Genomic DNA, 17,880 nt, shown 5'->3' on the forward strand with positions numbered 1-17,880 from the left:
ACACCTTGTGCTTTCCCGGGAAAGTTGTCCTTGGATCACAGAACCCTGGCAGTGGCGGGCTGCACAGTCTTCCGGGAGGGGAGGTGTGGATAGTGACCTGTGCTCACACACAGGCTTCTTGGCGGCGGCAGCAGCAGCCTTATCATTTCATGCCCGTCTCTGGGGTCCGTGCTTATATCTGCGCAGATAGCCGCGGCTTGTGCCAGTCTTTGGAGCTCATTTAGGTGGAACTCTGAATCCCCTCTAGTCGCGCACCCCGAAACAATGGTCTCTTGCCTCTTAGGCAGGTTCAGACATTTTCCCGGACTCCCTCCCGGCTAGCCCCCTTCAGGCTGTGTTCACGACGCCAGCCCCAGTCCTCTCCCTGGGATCCTACCGAAGCCTGAGCCTCAGCTCCCAGCCCCGCCCGCCCCGGTGAGTGAGCCAACAAGCCTCTCGGGCTGGTGAGTGCTGGTCGGCCCTGATCCTGTGTGTGGGAATCTCTCCGCTTTGCCCTCCGCACCCCTGTTGCTGTGCTCTCCTCCGCGGCTCCGAAGATTCCCCCCACGCCACCCGCCGTTTCAACCAGTGAAGGGATTTTCTAGTGTATGGAATCCTTTCCTCCTTCACAGCTCCCTCCCACTGGTGCAGGTCCCGTCCCTCTCCTTTTGTCTCTGTTTTTTCTTTTGCCCTACCCAGGTACGTGGGGGGGTTTCTTGCCTTTTGGGAGGTCTGAGGTCTTCTGCCAGCGTTCAGTAGGTGTTCCGTAGGAGTTGTTCCACATGTAGATGTATTTCTGATGTATTTGTGGGGAGGAAGGTGATCTCCATGTCTTACTCCTCCGCCGTCTTGAAGGTCTCTCCGGGATAATTGTTAAGTAATATGAGTACTTTCATAAGGGTATGAACAGTTTTATGGAAATGCCAAAAAGGAAAAGTAAATTCTGCAACGTGAGTGAAAAGGCAGGATATCTTCATAGAATAATGATAACAGATATTTGCTGAGATCCTTCCTAAGTGCCAGGGAAGTACACAGTACTTTACAGATATTATTGTCTCAAATACTCACAACAATCTTTTGAGATGGAGGTTAGTATTACTCAATTTTAAAACGAAGAAACTAAGGCTCAGAGACATTAAGTACACTGTATAAGGTCCCACTTCTGACCACATACGGACGAAGAACCTGCACTTGGCAGTACTGTGCTGTGCTACCTTCCCACCAGGAAGTGACAATTGCATACTTAGTGTGTGCCTGGTGGTGTACTCAACACTTTACATGGATTGAATATTATATCATTTAATCCTCACCACAACCCTGAGAGCCGTATGAGATAATAGTTTATTATTCTCATGTAACAGATGAAGAAACTGAAGCTCAGGGAGATTACATAAGCAAACTTAGTTCTGTATGTTGTCAATAAAATAAGTTGAGATTTGATTTCACCTGTCTGATTGTAGAAACCTTACTCAATCGTGGTGCTATTTTGCCCTTAAATGCAGTGGTGACACTTGAGCCCAGTTTTCAAAGGGGAACAGAATTTGGCCAGAGGAGACAAATATTCAAGTCAGGAATGTAAGTCTGGGTGAGGGGAAGAGACTCCCAGAATCACAAAGCAGATGGAGTAGAGAAGTGCTTCTCAAATCTGAAATGCATAAGAACCAATTCAGAATCTTTCTATAATTACAGGTACCAGTACCCTACCTGGACCTGCTAAATCAGAACCTCTGGGGCCAGATACCTCTGCATCATTAAAAACAGCCTCCAGAAGTTCTGATGCTCACAATAGTTTGAGACCAGCTAGTGTAGAGCCGTATCTAAAAGACACTGAGGAAAGGAGATGTTGGAGGTTGCCCATTCCCTGGGTCAATCCTAAATATGCCTTCATGTTATAGCTGTGATTTCAGATCATGGATAGAACTAAACCACTGGGAACACAGCACTGGGCTAATAGAACTCTTTCCTCAAGCAAGAAGGGGCCCAATACTGACTCAAACATTGCTAACGATGGTCATAATTGTCTCCAAGGTCCTCGAGTGAAAGGAAGCCCGAACAAGTAAATGAAGGCAGAGTGGAGCAGGGCTACCAAGTACAGGATGAGTGTGACTTTTGGAGGTCAAGGTAAAGGAAATAGAGAAACATTGAAGCAGGAAACTATGTTTGATTTGCTCATCGGTGTACCCCTGGGTTAGGGGACACTGTAATGCATTGCCCATGTCCCACCTTCAGGATGGAAGCATAGACTTTCCCTAGCTGCTGGGAATGCTGGCTGCTGACAGTTCACAGCTGAGTGCCTTCTCAGGCGTTGCCCCTGGTAGAAGAAAGTTCCTTGCCCAAGGTTTTGTCCCCTCTACGGTCACAGACCAATGGCTGGTCAGTACAGTGGTACAAAGGCCTGGGGCCCTTGCCTCAATTAAGACAACTCTGAAGGGCCATCCTCAGCTCCAGAACTCTCTGTATGACTAGCTGAGGCCTTTGTTGATACTGGGTGAAAATTCAACTTCTACTTTTTCCCAATCCTGCCTTCCTCACTCACTTACAGGTGTCGTAGCCAAAAGCATTTGTCAATAGACCTGCCAGCAAAATCTGTTTCCTAGGGAGCCCAACCCAAAAAGATACTCATTGTAGGGTTCAAATAATATTTGTGGAAGTCTGAGTGAACACTGGAAGGGGGTAGAGCTGCCAGTAAAATCAATTCAATTTAGTATAAACATTCCTCCAGAGATGGGAAAGAATGGAAACCATGGCCACTTTCCATAGTTTTATAGGCAAACATTTCCTAAGATATAGGACAGCTTCCAATTAATGATGCTGTCATGATTTATTATTTCTTTGAAAGATAGACATTTAAATGATTGCTGCAGAGCACAGTAAACAAAAAGTCCAAAGCGGCCATAAACACATAACTATTCATCAAAAAACTTTTAAAATCCTTTAAAAGTAATGGTGTTTTGCCATGTGTAAAATCCAATAGACCTAAGAATTTTCAAATGGACATTAAGTTAGCATTACTTTTCCTCTGGCCAAATTAACCAAAAGGAGAGAGGGCAATCTTATTGTCATGTCTATCGGTGTCTATCAGGCCAAGTTCAAATTATATTAGTGTAAGTGGATCAGGAACTTGTGAATTAAATTACCCTTTGGATGTTGTGTATGTAATCATTAAGACCATCACCCTGGCAGATGGAAAATGCTTGCGTCACAGCACAAATACCACTGAAATCAGACTCCTTGTTACTCTTCAAGAGCCTGTATAATAATAAAACTTGGTCTCTTGATTGAGAGTCCTATCCTGTTTATTATTTCTTTAAGAGGCAATCATTCATACATGAGATGTGTCGTTTATGCTGCCAGGTCATTTCTTATTGAGACACAGATGGAGAAAAAAATAAATTTCCTTTACGACTACCCTCACCCCTAGTATAATAGTGTGTGGACTCCAAACCGGGTCTCTCCTTTGTTACTATCACTCTGGGCTAAGTGAGCAGCAGACCTGCCTTGACGTGGCCAATTTGGAGTTTTTTAAGATTTCAGGACATTTATCTCAAGGGAGCCTGCTAATAAAACTTGTAATGGCTGACACTGTTTAATAGACAGGCAAGGTCTTTGGTTCTAGGCACTTTGCAGTCATTATCTTGAATCTTATTGAGCGTCAGATATGTAGATAAGTATTCTTAGTTATGTTTTAAAAATGATAAAACTAATTCAGAAAAGCAAATAGATTACCTAAGTTTGCATAATGATTAAGATAGCAGACCCGGGATTCAAACCCGAGAATAGACTAACAAGCATCACTAGGACATTCTGCTCCTTTATTTTTTATAAGTGATTCCAACTTGATAAAAACAAAGAAAAAGCAGGAATCCGAAAGGAGAGTAAGAGTTAAACCACTGGCTGTCTTGGAGATATCAGCTAATTCTTGGTGATCTGGGTGACCACCCATGTTGTAGGAGTCCATGCAAATCAGAGAGGGTAAGGAAAGCCGGAACCCTAAAGACCATCGACTCTTCACAAAAGAATAGACTAAGTTACAAGAAAGAAAACACACACACACACACACACACACACACACACACACACAAATAGGGCCCACAAGGAAAATTGCCGCTTTAAACTTGGCCACAGATGGAGAGGAAAAAAAGTATTATTCCCCGAAATAAGAAATCTTAACTGAACATTGGCCCTCTTGGGATTTCTTGCCAAATTCATATTACCTATTTAGTTTAAAAAAACTGCAAGTTAAAACTTTATTTTTAGATTGTATTCCATCTGTAGCCCCCTATCATCTGGCTAAACAAAACACAATTTCTTTATGGAAGAATATAGCTTCACCAGGACCCTTTTCCACATAAAGTTAAATCAAACAAGAATATATAATCAAAAAGCACGGAAAAAACAGGGTATCATGGATGAGAACCAGCAGAAGCAAACAGGTTGTAGAATCAGATGCATGAGGATTTCAGATATTGGATTTGTTAGTTGTAGTATATAAAGTGTGTATATTTAAAATGTTTAAATACATTTTTAAAAATTTTGCCCGTGCTGTGCAGCTTGTGGGATCTGAGTTCCCTGGCCAGGAATTAAACCTCGCCCCTCGGCATTGAAAGTGCGGAGTCCTAACCACTGGACCTCCACGGAATTCCTAGTTTAAATACATTTTAAAAAGTGCCAGGGGCTTCCCTGATGGCGCAGTGGTTGAGAGTCCGCCTGCCGATGCAGGGGACACGGGTTCGTGCCCCGGTCCGGGAAGATCCCACGTGCCGCGGAGCGGCTGGGCCCGTGAGCCATGGCCGCTGAGCCTGCGCGTCCAGAGCCTGTGCTCCGCGACGGGAGAGGCCACGGCAGTGAGAGGCCTGCGTACCGCAAAAAAAAAAAAAAAAAAAAAAGGTGCCAAAAGTATGAGCAAGAAATAAGAGACTACAAAAGTGACAAAGGAGAGTCAAACAAGATCAAATATAGCTCCTATAAAAGAAAGTATACTTGAAATTTACAAACTCATTGAGTAGGCTGAGCAACAGATTAGACACAGCTGAAACGATAAGTGAACTGAAAGCATCAATTTGCAGAAATAAGCCAGGATGTAGCACAGGGAAACAATGAGATGGGAAACATGAGGAGTATGGACCATAGAGACTAGATGACTAACTTAGGTCTAATCAGAGTTCAGGAATGAAAGTGGAGAAAAGGCAACACTATTTTAAAGAATTGATGATTGATATGAACCTTTAGTTTCAGAAAGCCCAAATGTACCCCAATCAGACTTTAGCTTTTGTTACCTTCAGTGCACCACCAGCTCCGGATTCTTCTAGCATCATCTTTGGTGACAGTTGGCAGCCTGAAAGTCTTCCTCAGTGTTCCTGCACCACCCAAACCTGCTTTCCTGTGCCCTTGTGATTGAGAGCATCTCATTCCTTGCTTCCTCCTGATTCCCAGCACTAGACTGTTGCTGATTGTTGCTAGGGGCTTGCTAATCTGCTCTAGGCATGCCCTGGGTCTCAGGTTGTTAGGGTGGGTCTTTCTCTTTGGTCCTGCCCTACTCTCAGCAGTGGGATTCTTATAAAAACTGGCCCAGGGAGATTTCCATCCCCTTACCCTGGGGCTAGTGTTTTTTCTTTTCTTTTGCTTTCTCCCAGCCCCAATGGGTCTTCAATTTTTTTTTTTTTTTTTTTTTTTTTTTTTTTTTTTTTTTTGCGGTACGCGGGCCTCTCACTGCTGTGGCCTCTCCCGTTGCGGAGCACAGGCTCCGGACGCGCAGGCTCAGCGGCCATGGCTCACAGGCCCAGCCGCTCCGCGGCATGTGGGATCTTCCCGGACCTGGGCACAAACCCGTGTCCCCTGCATCGGCAGGCGGACTCTCAACCACTGCGCCACCAGGGAAGCCCTGGGTCTTCAATTTTGACCTAGGGGTGACAGAGTTAGCTGCCTTCCCACAAGCAACCGCAGGTTTTTGTTCGTTAGAGGAGAGGGTGTGGGTGATGTTTCATGCTTTATCTGCAACTGGCCTGCACCATCCATGGACGCTCCCTTGGGTCGGTCCCTAGCCCTAACTTCAGACCTTCCATGAGCACCCAGTAGATGTCCAGAGGGAAGAATCTCCAAGTGGATGAATACGGCCTTAGTGTCTCTGGCTCCCAGGGGTTCCATCTTTCACAGTAGCCTACACTCGTCCTCTAATAACTTGTTAAAAAACATTAGCTGCCTCCTTACACGCAAGATATGTAGCCCCGTATTCCTTCTGTGCTTGGCCACAGGTGACTCAGTGCTCATGTCCCATCTCTCCTGGGAGGCCCCCTCTCCACGCAGATCAGTCCAGGATTAGTGAGAACTAAGACAGCCTCTCCCTTGAAAAGCCTTCCTTAGACCTTTTACCTTTGTTACAGACCAAGATGAGTTTCACCCTCTCTATGGAGGAAAATTTGAAGAAATAATACACCCAAGAGAACCAATAAAGTATTATTCCTTTTTTAAACCCAACTCCTGGGTACAGTAGCAAAATTTCAATATATATATAAGTTAAATGAATGAGTCAAGAGGAGATTGCTATTGTTTATTTAAGATAGAGCAGCAGGCCTAATAGGAAGTGTTAACAGATGTGTACCACACCTAGAGAAGAATTTGCAACGTTTAAAATCAATGGGATTAATACATTATAAAAATAATTCCTATTAATCATTGAAAAAATAGAAAATGAGTAAAAGATATGAATACAATGCACAAAAGGAGAAACCTGGACGACTAAAGTTAAAGAGATTCTCACCCTTACCTGTAATAAGAGATATAAAAATTAAAACAACAATATTATGTCACTTAATACCCACTTAATTAATGTCTCTTATGACATATTAATTATGTCACTTAAGAGATATAAAAATTAAAACAACAATATTATGTCACTTAATTGAAAAAAAATTAAAACTTAGAAGACTCCAAGTTTTCAGCAAGTTGGGAGAAACAGGAATCCACATGCCTAGCTGGTGGGAGTGGGAACTAACACAGTCTTCTTGGAAAGTCATCTGGCAGCTCTGAGGGGAATTAGGAAGTCTATGCACCCTAGCTTATTAAGGTAAAATAAAGCTAATAAATGTGGTCCTTCCATAGTCCTTTGCTCTTAGGTTGGGTTCTTCAGGAGGGAGACTCTGGAGACATGCAAATCTGTGTGCTGGAAGTTTATTGGGGAAAGTCCTTGAGATCAAGACCTGTGAGAGAGTAAAGGAGGCAGGGTTGGGTTAAAGGAGAAGCTGAACTACGGTGCAGTCTCCACAAAGGCCTCAGCTGATCCCACAGGAGCTCTGGGCTGCACTGTCCCTTCAGAGTTATCCCGAACTGAGGACAGAGAACCAGGTCTCTCTTCCCTTGCATCAACCAGTCACTCCTCATAATCAGAATTTGGTTCATGGAGGCGCCTGTAGGACTAACCTGCTAAAGTATTTGGTAGTTTATTATCAACTGCTTTTTTGCAACCCAAAGACGGTTATGGTTTTTTTTTAATAGATCTTTATTGGAGTAAAATCGCTTCACAATACTGTGTTAGTTTCTGTTGTACAGCAAAGTGAATCAGCCACGTGCAAGATGGCTATCTTGAATGAAGCAATTCTTTTAGAAAATATTATTTGCAAGACACCATGGCAGGAATGCAAATGTATTCATCACAGTTAATGTATTTGGGGGAACTGCGTTTAGATCACGTGTCTGATGCCATGTAACTTAAATTTAGAAATAAAACGAAGTATGCAGAAGTAAATCCTTTGTAAAATGAGGGCAGTAACAATATCTATCTCATAGGGTAGATATGAGGATTAAAAAGACCGCCACAAAATAAATGCTAAAAATCCCTCCCAAAACCAATGTCCACCCCCAAGAGATTTGGATTTCATTCATTTAACTTAAAGTACAGGCCATTTTAAAAAGCCCTCCAGGTGATTCTAGCGTAATCAGGGTTGAGAGCTACTGCACACAGTTAATTCTCCAGCCTCATGAGTTACTTGCCTCTTAGTAGTTGTAGTAAATAATCTACACTTCGTTGAATGGTGATATTCTCTCAAATTTCTGCCTTTCACAGGTGCTGGACAGGCCTTTCTCCCTTCTTTTCTTCACCTAGGCCTGAGAGCCCATCAAGTCTGTCAACACTTGGCTCAGACGTCGGAGTCCCTCCAGGACGGGGCTGTGTGCCTTCCTGGGTGTTTCCCGCTGTCCTGCTGCTTTCCTCTAGCATGGCCTTTGTCCCAATGTGTTGTAATTGTCCAGTCAGTCTTCATGTATATATGGTGAGTCCCTTGAGGTACATATTATATCTTAAAATCGTTTGTGTCAAGAATAGTCCCAGCAGTAAACGTTCGAATGAATCACTGGATCCTGGTTGGAGCATCACCGTGTTTTAGACGAAACACTAATCTATATCTGAGTCCTTTCTTCACTACTAACTAGCTATGTAGGCCACCTCGAAGATGATTCCTCAGTGAGCCCTGTCTCCTGCAGTTCACGCCCCACTGTAATCCCCTCCCCTTGAGCATGGTAGATTTATTGTCTCCCCTCATAAAACACAGAAGAAATGACAGATGTCACTTTCAAGGTTAGGTTGTAAAATGACTGTGGCTCTGTGTTGGGTGCCCTCCCCCATGCTCTCTCTGTCTCACTGAGGGAAGCCAGCTGCCCCATTGTGACCTGTTCTATGGAGAGGCCCACGCAGCAAGGAACTGAGGGAGGCCTCTGGCTAAGAGTTAGTGAGGGACTGAGATCCTTAGACTAACAGGCTGCAGGGAACTGAATTCCACCCCACAGTGAGCTTGGAAGCCAACCGTCCCCCAGGTGAGCCTTCAGCAACAACTTTGACTATAGCCTCAGGATAGACTCTGAGCCAGAGGCATCCAGCTCACCTGTGCCCTGATTCTTGCCCTACAGAAACTGGAAGATAATAAATGTTTGTTGTTTTAAGTCTCTGGGTAATTTGTTACACAGCAATAAAAAAAAAATACACTGGCTGTATATTCTTAAGCAGTGATTTAATTCATTACACTCCCGTTTATTCACGTGTAAAAATGAAGATAATGCCATCCACTCCACAAGGGTGTCATGAGACTTAAATGATATGATGCAGATGAAAGCTATTCTTACAGTATTAAATGTGACATAAAAGCTAGATATCCATCTCCAGGAACATCATATTTTAGATAGAGGCCTTTTCAATCTTGTTTAATATCATGCATTATGAGCTCCTAGAATTAATAAGGTAGAGGTATATGCTTAACTTTATTATATCTGCTGGGATGACACTGAAGTGTCAAGCTGTGCATTTAATTAATTTAACATTCAGTGCCTATACACATTTCTCTTTTCTCATTTCATTCAGCTCATAATTAACTCCTGTAGTAAAAATCACAGCATCCTCAGTGGGTGTTTTAGTTCTCTTCTGTTAAACCTAAGGACTGCTTTTCTCAAAAGAATTCAGAAAAGGAGAAAGGAGAATGGGTCCTGTATTCAAAGCCTTAGCAGCTGCCTCTGCCTGGCCCCTGTGCCATGGGATGGGCAGAATGGTGGTGGTCAGCAATAACCGTTTGTGAGGGCCTTGCCTTTGCCCTTGCCCTGTGTTATGCTGATGCCTGAGGAATGAAGAACTGTAAACGTGGACTCAGTTCCCATGGAGCTCATCACCTAATGGGGGTGTGGAGCCTGCAAAGTCACATGTGCAGTAGAACCAGGAAGTGTTATGTAGACTATATATCCTACAGTCTTCAGTGGAGAAAATAACCAGGATGAACCCTAAGAACGGAGGCCTGTTCACTCTGCTTTATAACATAGAAAAATAGGAAGTTACGATATTTAGACAGAATTTTAAAATTTTTACAGTAGTTCCTATCTCTTGACTACCTCATAGTATTTAACAACGATCAAGGGACTTCCCTGGTGGTCCAGTGGTTAAGACTTCACTTTCCAATGCAGGGGGTGCAGGTTCGATCCCTGGTTGGGGAGCTAAGATCCCACAGGCCTCGCGACCAAAAAACCAAAACATAAAAACAGAAGCAATATTGTAAGAAAGTCAATAAAGACTTTAAAAATGGTCCATATCAAAAAAAAGCTTTAAAATTTTTTTTAAAAAAACAAGCATTCCTTCAAAAATTATATTTGGGTACCTATTATTTGCAAAACACTATGCTTCATGTTGTGGACATAAAATGTATTAAAAAAGATTCTGTTCTCAAAAAGAGGGCTTCCCTGGTGGCGTAGTGGTTGAGAGTCCGCCTGCCAATGCAGGGGACACGGGTTCGTGCCCCGGTCCGGGAAGATCCCACATGCCCTGGAGCGGCTGGGCCCGTGAGCCATGGCCGCTGAGCCTGCGCGTCCGGAGCCTGTGCTCCGCAACGGGAGAGGCCACAGCAATGAGAGGCCCGCGTACCACAAAAAAAAAAAAAAAACTAGGATAAAAAAGAAAAAAATAATAATCGTACCACACCACCACCACGAAAAATACAACGGCACAAATTATTAAGTGCCAGGCATTGTGTTAAGATCCTTGATACATTGATCCCCTTTAGCTTCACAAAACTTTAATAGGAAGATAAAAATATTTCTATCAAAGATGAAGACTAAGGCTCAGGAAGGGGAAACAATTTTTCCAGGGTTATATCAATACAAGTAAAAAGTCATAGCTAGGACCCAAGGGGTCTGTGCGTCCTCAGACCCTTATTCTGTACCTCACCACCTCCCAGTCTGTCTTTACTTTGGTTGTTGATAGCATCAAGTGACATTTTATAAAGTATTGTATGATTCTACAGAAGCATCTTCATACATCATTTATTTTCATGACAAACCTCAAATCAGTAATACCCTGTTTATAGATAAGAAAATAAGGCTCAGGCAGCTTAAATGACTCATCCAGTCCATAAATTTGTGAACTGACATTTGTTATGAGATTCAGACCTGAGCACACAAGAATATTACTATTTAAGATGGATTCATGAGAGGTAGGCTGTCAGGTGCTACATAGAGCAGGGTAGAAAGGGATCATCATGGGAAGAAATGAGTCATTGGAGGAAGAGTGTCTTTAAGGATGAAAGCCGCAGGCGAGAGGTGCCCAGAAGCTACTTCTGCAGGGAAACAGTGCGGGGGCATCTGTGTTGAGGAAGGGGTAGTTGGCTAAGGGTGCCAGTCCCAGCTCTACCCTGTCCTGTCACATGTGGCACAAAGGTGATAATGCTTATCCAGTACCTCAGAGCTGTTGTGACGGCTGAAGTGTTAATGTAAAGGGAGATTGAAAGTTGTAAGGTGCTTTACAAATATCAAGCCTTGTTATCCTGACTTCAGATGAGACAAACTTGAGGTTCAGAGTCTTGAAGTCCTTGCCCAGAATCAAATAGGAAGGTCCAGCAGGACCCGGGTGTCAGCACCAAACTCCTGAAGTACCCGCCAGCACTGCAGACCCTGCTAGTCAATATTTGGAGAGACACCGATTGCTGAGCTTTCTGTCTATGAGGACATGCTGCTTTCCAGGAACGTGAAGAAATAAGCTAACCAAAGAGAGACCTCTACCTACACATTCACTGGTCTGAGCAAGGTGGATAGAAGGAGGTTTTCAGAGGGCACCTTATGTTCAGGGCCCCCATTCTCTGCAGAGGTCAGTTTCAGTTACCTTCTCTGTCCCACTTGCAAAGAGAAGTTACCTCTAATGTATAGCTTCAAGGAGAGGTTCTCAAACTTTTCTATGGTAAAGTCCATGTACTCTTCTCAATAATGTTATTAAATATATCAATTACATTGGACTACAAAAGAGACAAATTATATTGAAATGCACTTATCAAAATATTAAAATATTTTTATATAGTAATTATATTTGTATCTTTATGGAAGTATTAGATAAAAGATTTAGCAGTGGGTCTAATAACTACTTCAATTTCTAAGTAGAGATACGCACAAATGATATTTCAAGTATCTGTCACACCTGTACAATAATATTTAAAAATATGCAATTTCTATTGATGACAAAGTCATCAATTAGATATTCATAAATACTGCAGTAGTTTGTTGGCAGTATTTGTCATTGAAAAACATATTGCATTTCAATTAGAGATCAGTGAAACAAAAATGTCATTTTTTTCCTCTCTAAATCTTTGTACATCCTCCTTTTTCCACCCCGGAATTCTATCATGAATCCTTTGGGACCCAAGATTAAGAATCCCTGGTTTAGAGGAAATTAAAGAAGGCTTTTGAGTGGAAGACAATAAATTGTGGAGGAAATAACACTTGTGATGGCATTTAATGTTTACTTTTTTCATTTACTAGTAATATATTTACCACGTTCAATTATACTTTACTGCAGATGTTAATTATATTAATTATTTCTCACTGTAAATATTAGTAAAATAAATGGCTGGACAATTAAGAAGTAAAATATGTTTTTAGGTCACAAATATATCACAAACTGTTACCCTAATGAATTTATACTCTGTGTTTCAGTTTCCCCAGATCATAGATGATCAGGGTAATAGCAGCAAAGAGTATAATGTAAGGGTCAAGAGTATGGCGTTTGGAGCCTGAAATAAATTGGTTCTACACCACCACGCACTAGCTGGGTGGTCATAGGCAATTAATTGACCTTTCCATCCTGTTTTAATTATATAAAATAGGAGTAATGATATTAGCTTTTGAGGACTGTTAGAGTATCAAATGAGACTATATACATATATAATATATATGCATATATTTTGTACATATATACATATATATTATATATATATATGTACACACATAGCATTTGCCATTGCATCTAACACGTACTAAGTGCTTAACTAGAGTTTGCTATCACTGCAGCTATGATTATTATTACCTGTAATCACTGGGCATTTTGGCTGTCAAATGAAAGTCAATAAGCCTGACATATAACAATGACAACCTATAGGCTCCTTATCAGCAGAGTCCTCAGGTAGACTTAGAGGTAATGAGAAAGAATCAAAACCTGTCCTGTGCTTTGGGACCATCAGCCTTAGCTAGAAAATGGCATAGGGAACAGCCCTTGTGTGATTAGAGAGGACTGACCTTTGGTGTGTTTGGAAAAAATGGGTTCTGTTTGCCTTGGTGAATCTCTTATCACCCTTTCAGAGAACTCTCAGTTTTTGTCGACCCCCTCTCCTATAATCCAGGATCTCTGGTGTCCAGGCTTCTGTCTCTAACACTCCACTGTGTACCTCATGCAAGACAAGAAGGGAAGGGAATTTGTATTGATTGGGCCTCTCCTATGTGATGCATTATTTGGTTCTCCTTAGGTGATGAGTGTTCCCAAGCTTGGAAGCTTTTTATGTTTTCTGTGCTTCATTCTTTCAAAGTCCTATTTTTGAGTCCACATCTGCCTAATTTTAACCAATCAATAATACTGAATGTTGAGGATGACTTAGTTTCCAATTTGCTGCATAAAATATATCTATATCTCAACAGAAGCTTTTAATACCAATACTGAGATAGTGTGAGACTGTACACATGGACCCATGTAGACCTGGGTTGCATTTTGGATCTGCTGTATCCTAGCTGTGTCACTTTGGGCGAGGCAGGAGCCCCTCTGACACCATTTTTACTAGTAAACTAGGAATGATAAGAGCATTAGCAGTTTTGTTAAAATTATAAAATGAGACTTCGTTTATAAACATCTTACAACACGATACATATTTTAAATGATAGTTACCATTAATAAACATAATGGGACTTCCAGCTTGTTGGAGAACATTTGATGTGAGACTAGAAGAACTTTCAGATGTCTCTTATCACCCTGTGTGGGAACATGCTTGCTTTGTCAATGAATGTTGACACACTGAAAAGATAATCACACTTCAGTCTTTTCATAAACACAGCACCCATAAGGAAAATGTTACCCAACTGATCTTCAGATCCAGGGTGGAGGTGAGACAAGGTCTAAAATACCAACATATACCTATCCTGGAAACGCTTCACCTCTTGCTCTTGAAACACCACATATCTGGGCCTCCTGGCACAAGAACAAAACTCGAAGTAAGGCCGGCACACAGAATTGAGAGTGACTGAGCGCTTCCAGCCTTTTCCCCTCTTGCTTACAAAGGCTTGAAGAGGCAGTCAGTGTAGCCTCTGAGTCCTCCTTAAAGTTTGGGGCTCTTCAGCCTTGGAATCCAAATTACTCTTCTGGATGCTAGCCCAGAGCAAAGCTCTGGCTTCAAATTCTCTGGACAGCAGCCATGGTAAAGACATTTGCTACTGCCAGCAGTACAGGAGAAACATGGAAAACACTGCTCAGGCAAGAACACAGTTGAGCGTTTCTAGGATACCTCAACCAGGAGACAGCTTTGTCACCAGCTTCTCAGGATAGAGAAACCAAGCCCTCTGCTTCCCACTTGGCTCATCATCACAAATATAGCAGAATTGAAAGGAACGTCAAGGGATCGAAGACCAGTCTGGGAGAACCGCAGTTCATGATTAAACAGAGTCTCAATCCTCATTTTTCTCTCCTGAGGGTCTCAAGTGTTTCCAAGTGCTTAGGTAAAGCACGTATGGGGAACCAAGCGTGCCTTTGGTAACACTCTGTTCCACGTTGCATGTACCTTTTTCCCCTCCTTTTTAACTTTTTGGATTTTAGGTGCAGAGCTTTGATTTAATCAAACACCTTTCTTAATTCATAACACACTATTATGTTTGGTCCCACAAGGTCCCTTTCTTATTTTATTTTAGTTTTCCCTGCATCTCCCATTTCCTATTACTATTCCTTACCATTGAGAAGTCACCTCCTTTATGATGTTTAATATACGTTCTTCATATGTATGTATCTGCAGAAAATATGTGGTGGTGTTTTGTGTATGTACATGCTTTCAGCTTCCATAAGGGTGTCTCACTGTATTTCTTACCTTTTTACTCAATATTATATTCTAATGTATACCCACTAGTTAATTGCTTTTGATGGCTGCATAATATTCCATCTAATCATGGAGAGCTATTTGCTGCTACAAATAATGCTGCTGTGTACATTTTTCTACATGGTGCCTCATGGGCTTGTGTGAGACTTTCTCAGGCATGTTCTCAGGAGAGAGACTGCTGTATTGTAGGGTTCATAGACTTTCTAATTCCCCTCAGAGCTGCCAGATAACTTTCCAAGAAGACTGTGTTAGTTCCCATTCCCACCAGCTAGGCATGTGGATTCCTGTTTCTCCCAACTTGCTGAAAACTTGGAGTCCTCTAAGTTTTAATTTTTTTTCAATTAAGTGACATAATATTGTTGTTTTAATTTTTATATCTCTTATTAAGTGACATAATTAATATGTCATAAGAGACATTAATTAAGTGGGTATTAAGTGACATAATATTGTTGTTTTAATTTTTATATCTCTTATTACAGGTAAGGGTGAGAATCTCTTTAACTTTAGTCGTTCAGGTTTCTCCTTTTGTGCATTGTATTCATATCTTTCACTCATTTTCTATTTTTTCAATGATTAATAGGAATTATTTTTATAATGTATTAATCCCATTGATTTTAAACGTTGCAAATTCTTCTCTAGGTGTGGTACACATCTGTTAACACTTCCTATTAGGCCCAAGTTGAATAGAAATCTTTAATGTTTGTGTAGTCAGACCCAACAATTTTCTACCTCATAATTTGTGTTTATACAGTCTTGTTTAAAAAAACCTTTTTCCACCCTAAGGTCATATTTTCTCCTATTAGCTTTAAAGTTTCACCTTTTATATTTTGGGCTTTAAGCCATCTGGAGTTCATTGTATACATGGCATGAAATAAGAATGTATATATTTATTTCTCATAAGTGAGCCAGCTTTCTTAACACCATCTACTAAACAATTTATCTATTCCCCACCTCTATTATATTCCATTTCTTTACACATGTGCTCTGTTCCTGGGCATTCTTATCTGTTCCATATTTTATTTGTCTGCTGCTGTGCTGTTATATACTATTCTCTCTCCACTCTTTGTATGTGAGTGTGTGTTTGTGTGCACACACATGCACACACAAAATTGACAACTCTTTGTGAAACCTAATTCTTCAATATAGACTTTAGAATCAGTTTGTCAACTTTTTCAAAAATTTCAGCTAAAGTTTATATTGGAACATGTTAGATATATACATTAATTTAGGGGAGAACTGACAAATTTATAATATCAACTAATTCCACTTCATTCATTATTTATGTCTTCTATGTCTTTTAATAGAATTTGAAAGATTTATCCATAAAATTTTGTCATTCCTTGTTATTTCTATTCCTGGAAAGTTTAGAGATTCCTGATATTGTGAATGCCATTTCAATTTCTATTACAGTTCCTTGGTGGTTATTGATAGTGTAAGTTGAATTTGTATCTGGCAGCTTTGCTGAAGTCTTATTAGTTTAGTAGCCTATTATGCTGTAGGTTTTTAACACGTATCTGACTCCTTTTATTAGGTCGTACCTTGAAGACAGATGTATACTTGCTCTTTACACTTTTTATCACTAAATCTCCTTAAGCCTTCTCCATGATGGCTGACCCTGTAACAGAAATTCTGGCTATCAATTTTTAGCATTTATTATGCTAGATACTAACCTAAGCACTTTACATGTAGTATCTTACTAGTTCCTTACAAAAACCCTACTTGATTTTATTTTTATCTCTACTCTACAAATGAAGAAATGGAAGCTAAGACAGTAAGTCATCTCAGGTCACCCAGCCAGTAAGAGACTGAGACAAAACCAGCTATCTTTGACTCTAAAGCCAAGGTCCTCTACAGTGGTGCTATTCTAAATTTGGGCTTCAGAACTTTTCACAATTAGCTAGGTAAAGTCTATATTATTCACCTACACACACACTTTCAATGAAAACATGAGGATAGTTTTTATAATTTTACCTATGCTGTGCTTGTTCTGATTATATTTATTTAACCCTAATTTGATATAATACCTAACATAATTATAATAAATATATTTATATTAACTATAATAATAAAAAATAAAAATTGTCTCTAATAGTAAATGCAAAATTGGGGCGGGGGCTTGTCTTTGGCATGTCTTTGTTTTTTAATTTATTTTTCTGATAATTATTTTTATTGTTTTATAAAACAGTTGAAGACATTTTGGAAAAACAAACGAACAAACAAACAAAAACCTGGTTCTTTACCACTGATTGCTTGAGAAGCTGTAATCTAGAGTATGTGTCTTTTCTCTATAAAGGTGTCCCTTGCTGGCTTAAGTGCCTGAAGATGCAAATAGGATGGATCAAAAGTTTTGAACCAGTCTGTATTTGGGTGCCTAGTTGTCTCAATCATTTTAAATCGGTGATTTGTATTTCTGAAATACTCCAGTCAAATGAGAGCCATCCTGATGAAAACCTTTTCCTACAGAGAAATCATTATACTGTTCCCACCTAGCCCTCTCTGCTATTTCAGACATCAGTGTCCATTGGATCTACAAGGCAAGAGTCTACTGCTGGCCCTAGAAATACCAAGCAATGCCTGAGCTCTGAGCTGGAGCAAAGTCTTTTATTCTAATAGGAAACTACCAAACTTTACATTCAAATCTCTTGCATTTGGAAAAAGAAAATTGTGAGTATGAGCATGACAGTATCTGGAGGTTAATTATGTAGCTGTTGACAATGAAGCTGTCTTATTTAAAATAATAAATACAGTATTTGACCATAGATTGGAGTATTTAATCCATCAGCACAGGTGAGCTTGTATAATAATACTGAAATAAAGCATTGAATCTGTGAAGGAAGATATAATATCTGTAGAGAACTATAGAAAAAGAAAAAAAATTAAGATCAAATCACATTTCTTAGAAAAAGTTGTGTAGGATAGTCTGACAGATCATTCAAAATGATAGGCAATTCAATTAATTTTCAGTCTGGTTGCTTTAAAATAAATTATCTGGCTGTGTTTTTGAGTACATAATGTTACCATATTTCAAGCATAATAATTA

General features: G+C 40.6%; 1 long non-coding RNA gene across 1 annotated transcript in view; it reads left to right on the forward strand.

Annotated features, from left to right (window-relative positions):
- The first annotated feature begins 306 nt into the window (after nucleotides 1-306).
- LOC132439347 (uncharacterized) overlaps nucleotides 307-17,880 on the forward strand; it is a 30,423-nt gene continuing 12,849 nt past the window's right edge. Inside the window, exons 1-4 of the long non-coding RNA XR_009522342.1 lie at nucleotides 307-414; nucleotides 2,008-2,100; nucleotides 8,039-8,243; nucleotides 17,349-17,504. This is a non-coding gene — a long non-coding RNA (uncharacterized lncRNA). The remainder of the gene's footprint in view (nucleotides 415-2,007; nucleotides 2,101-8,038; nucleotides 8,244-17,348; nucleotides 17,505-17,880) is intronic.

This window comes from Delphinus delphis, chromosome 1, assembly GCF_949987515.2.
Source record: "Delphinus delphis chromosome 1, mDelDel1.2, whole genome shotgun sequence".
Classification (NCBI taxonomy): Eukaryota; Metazoa; Chordata; class Mammalia; order Artiodactyla; family Delphinidae; genus Delphinus; species Delphinus delphis.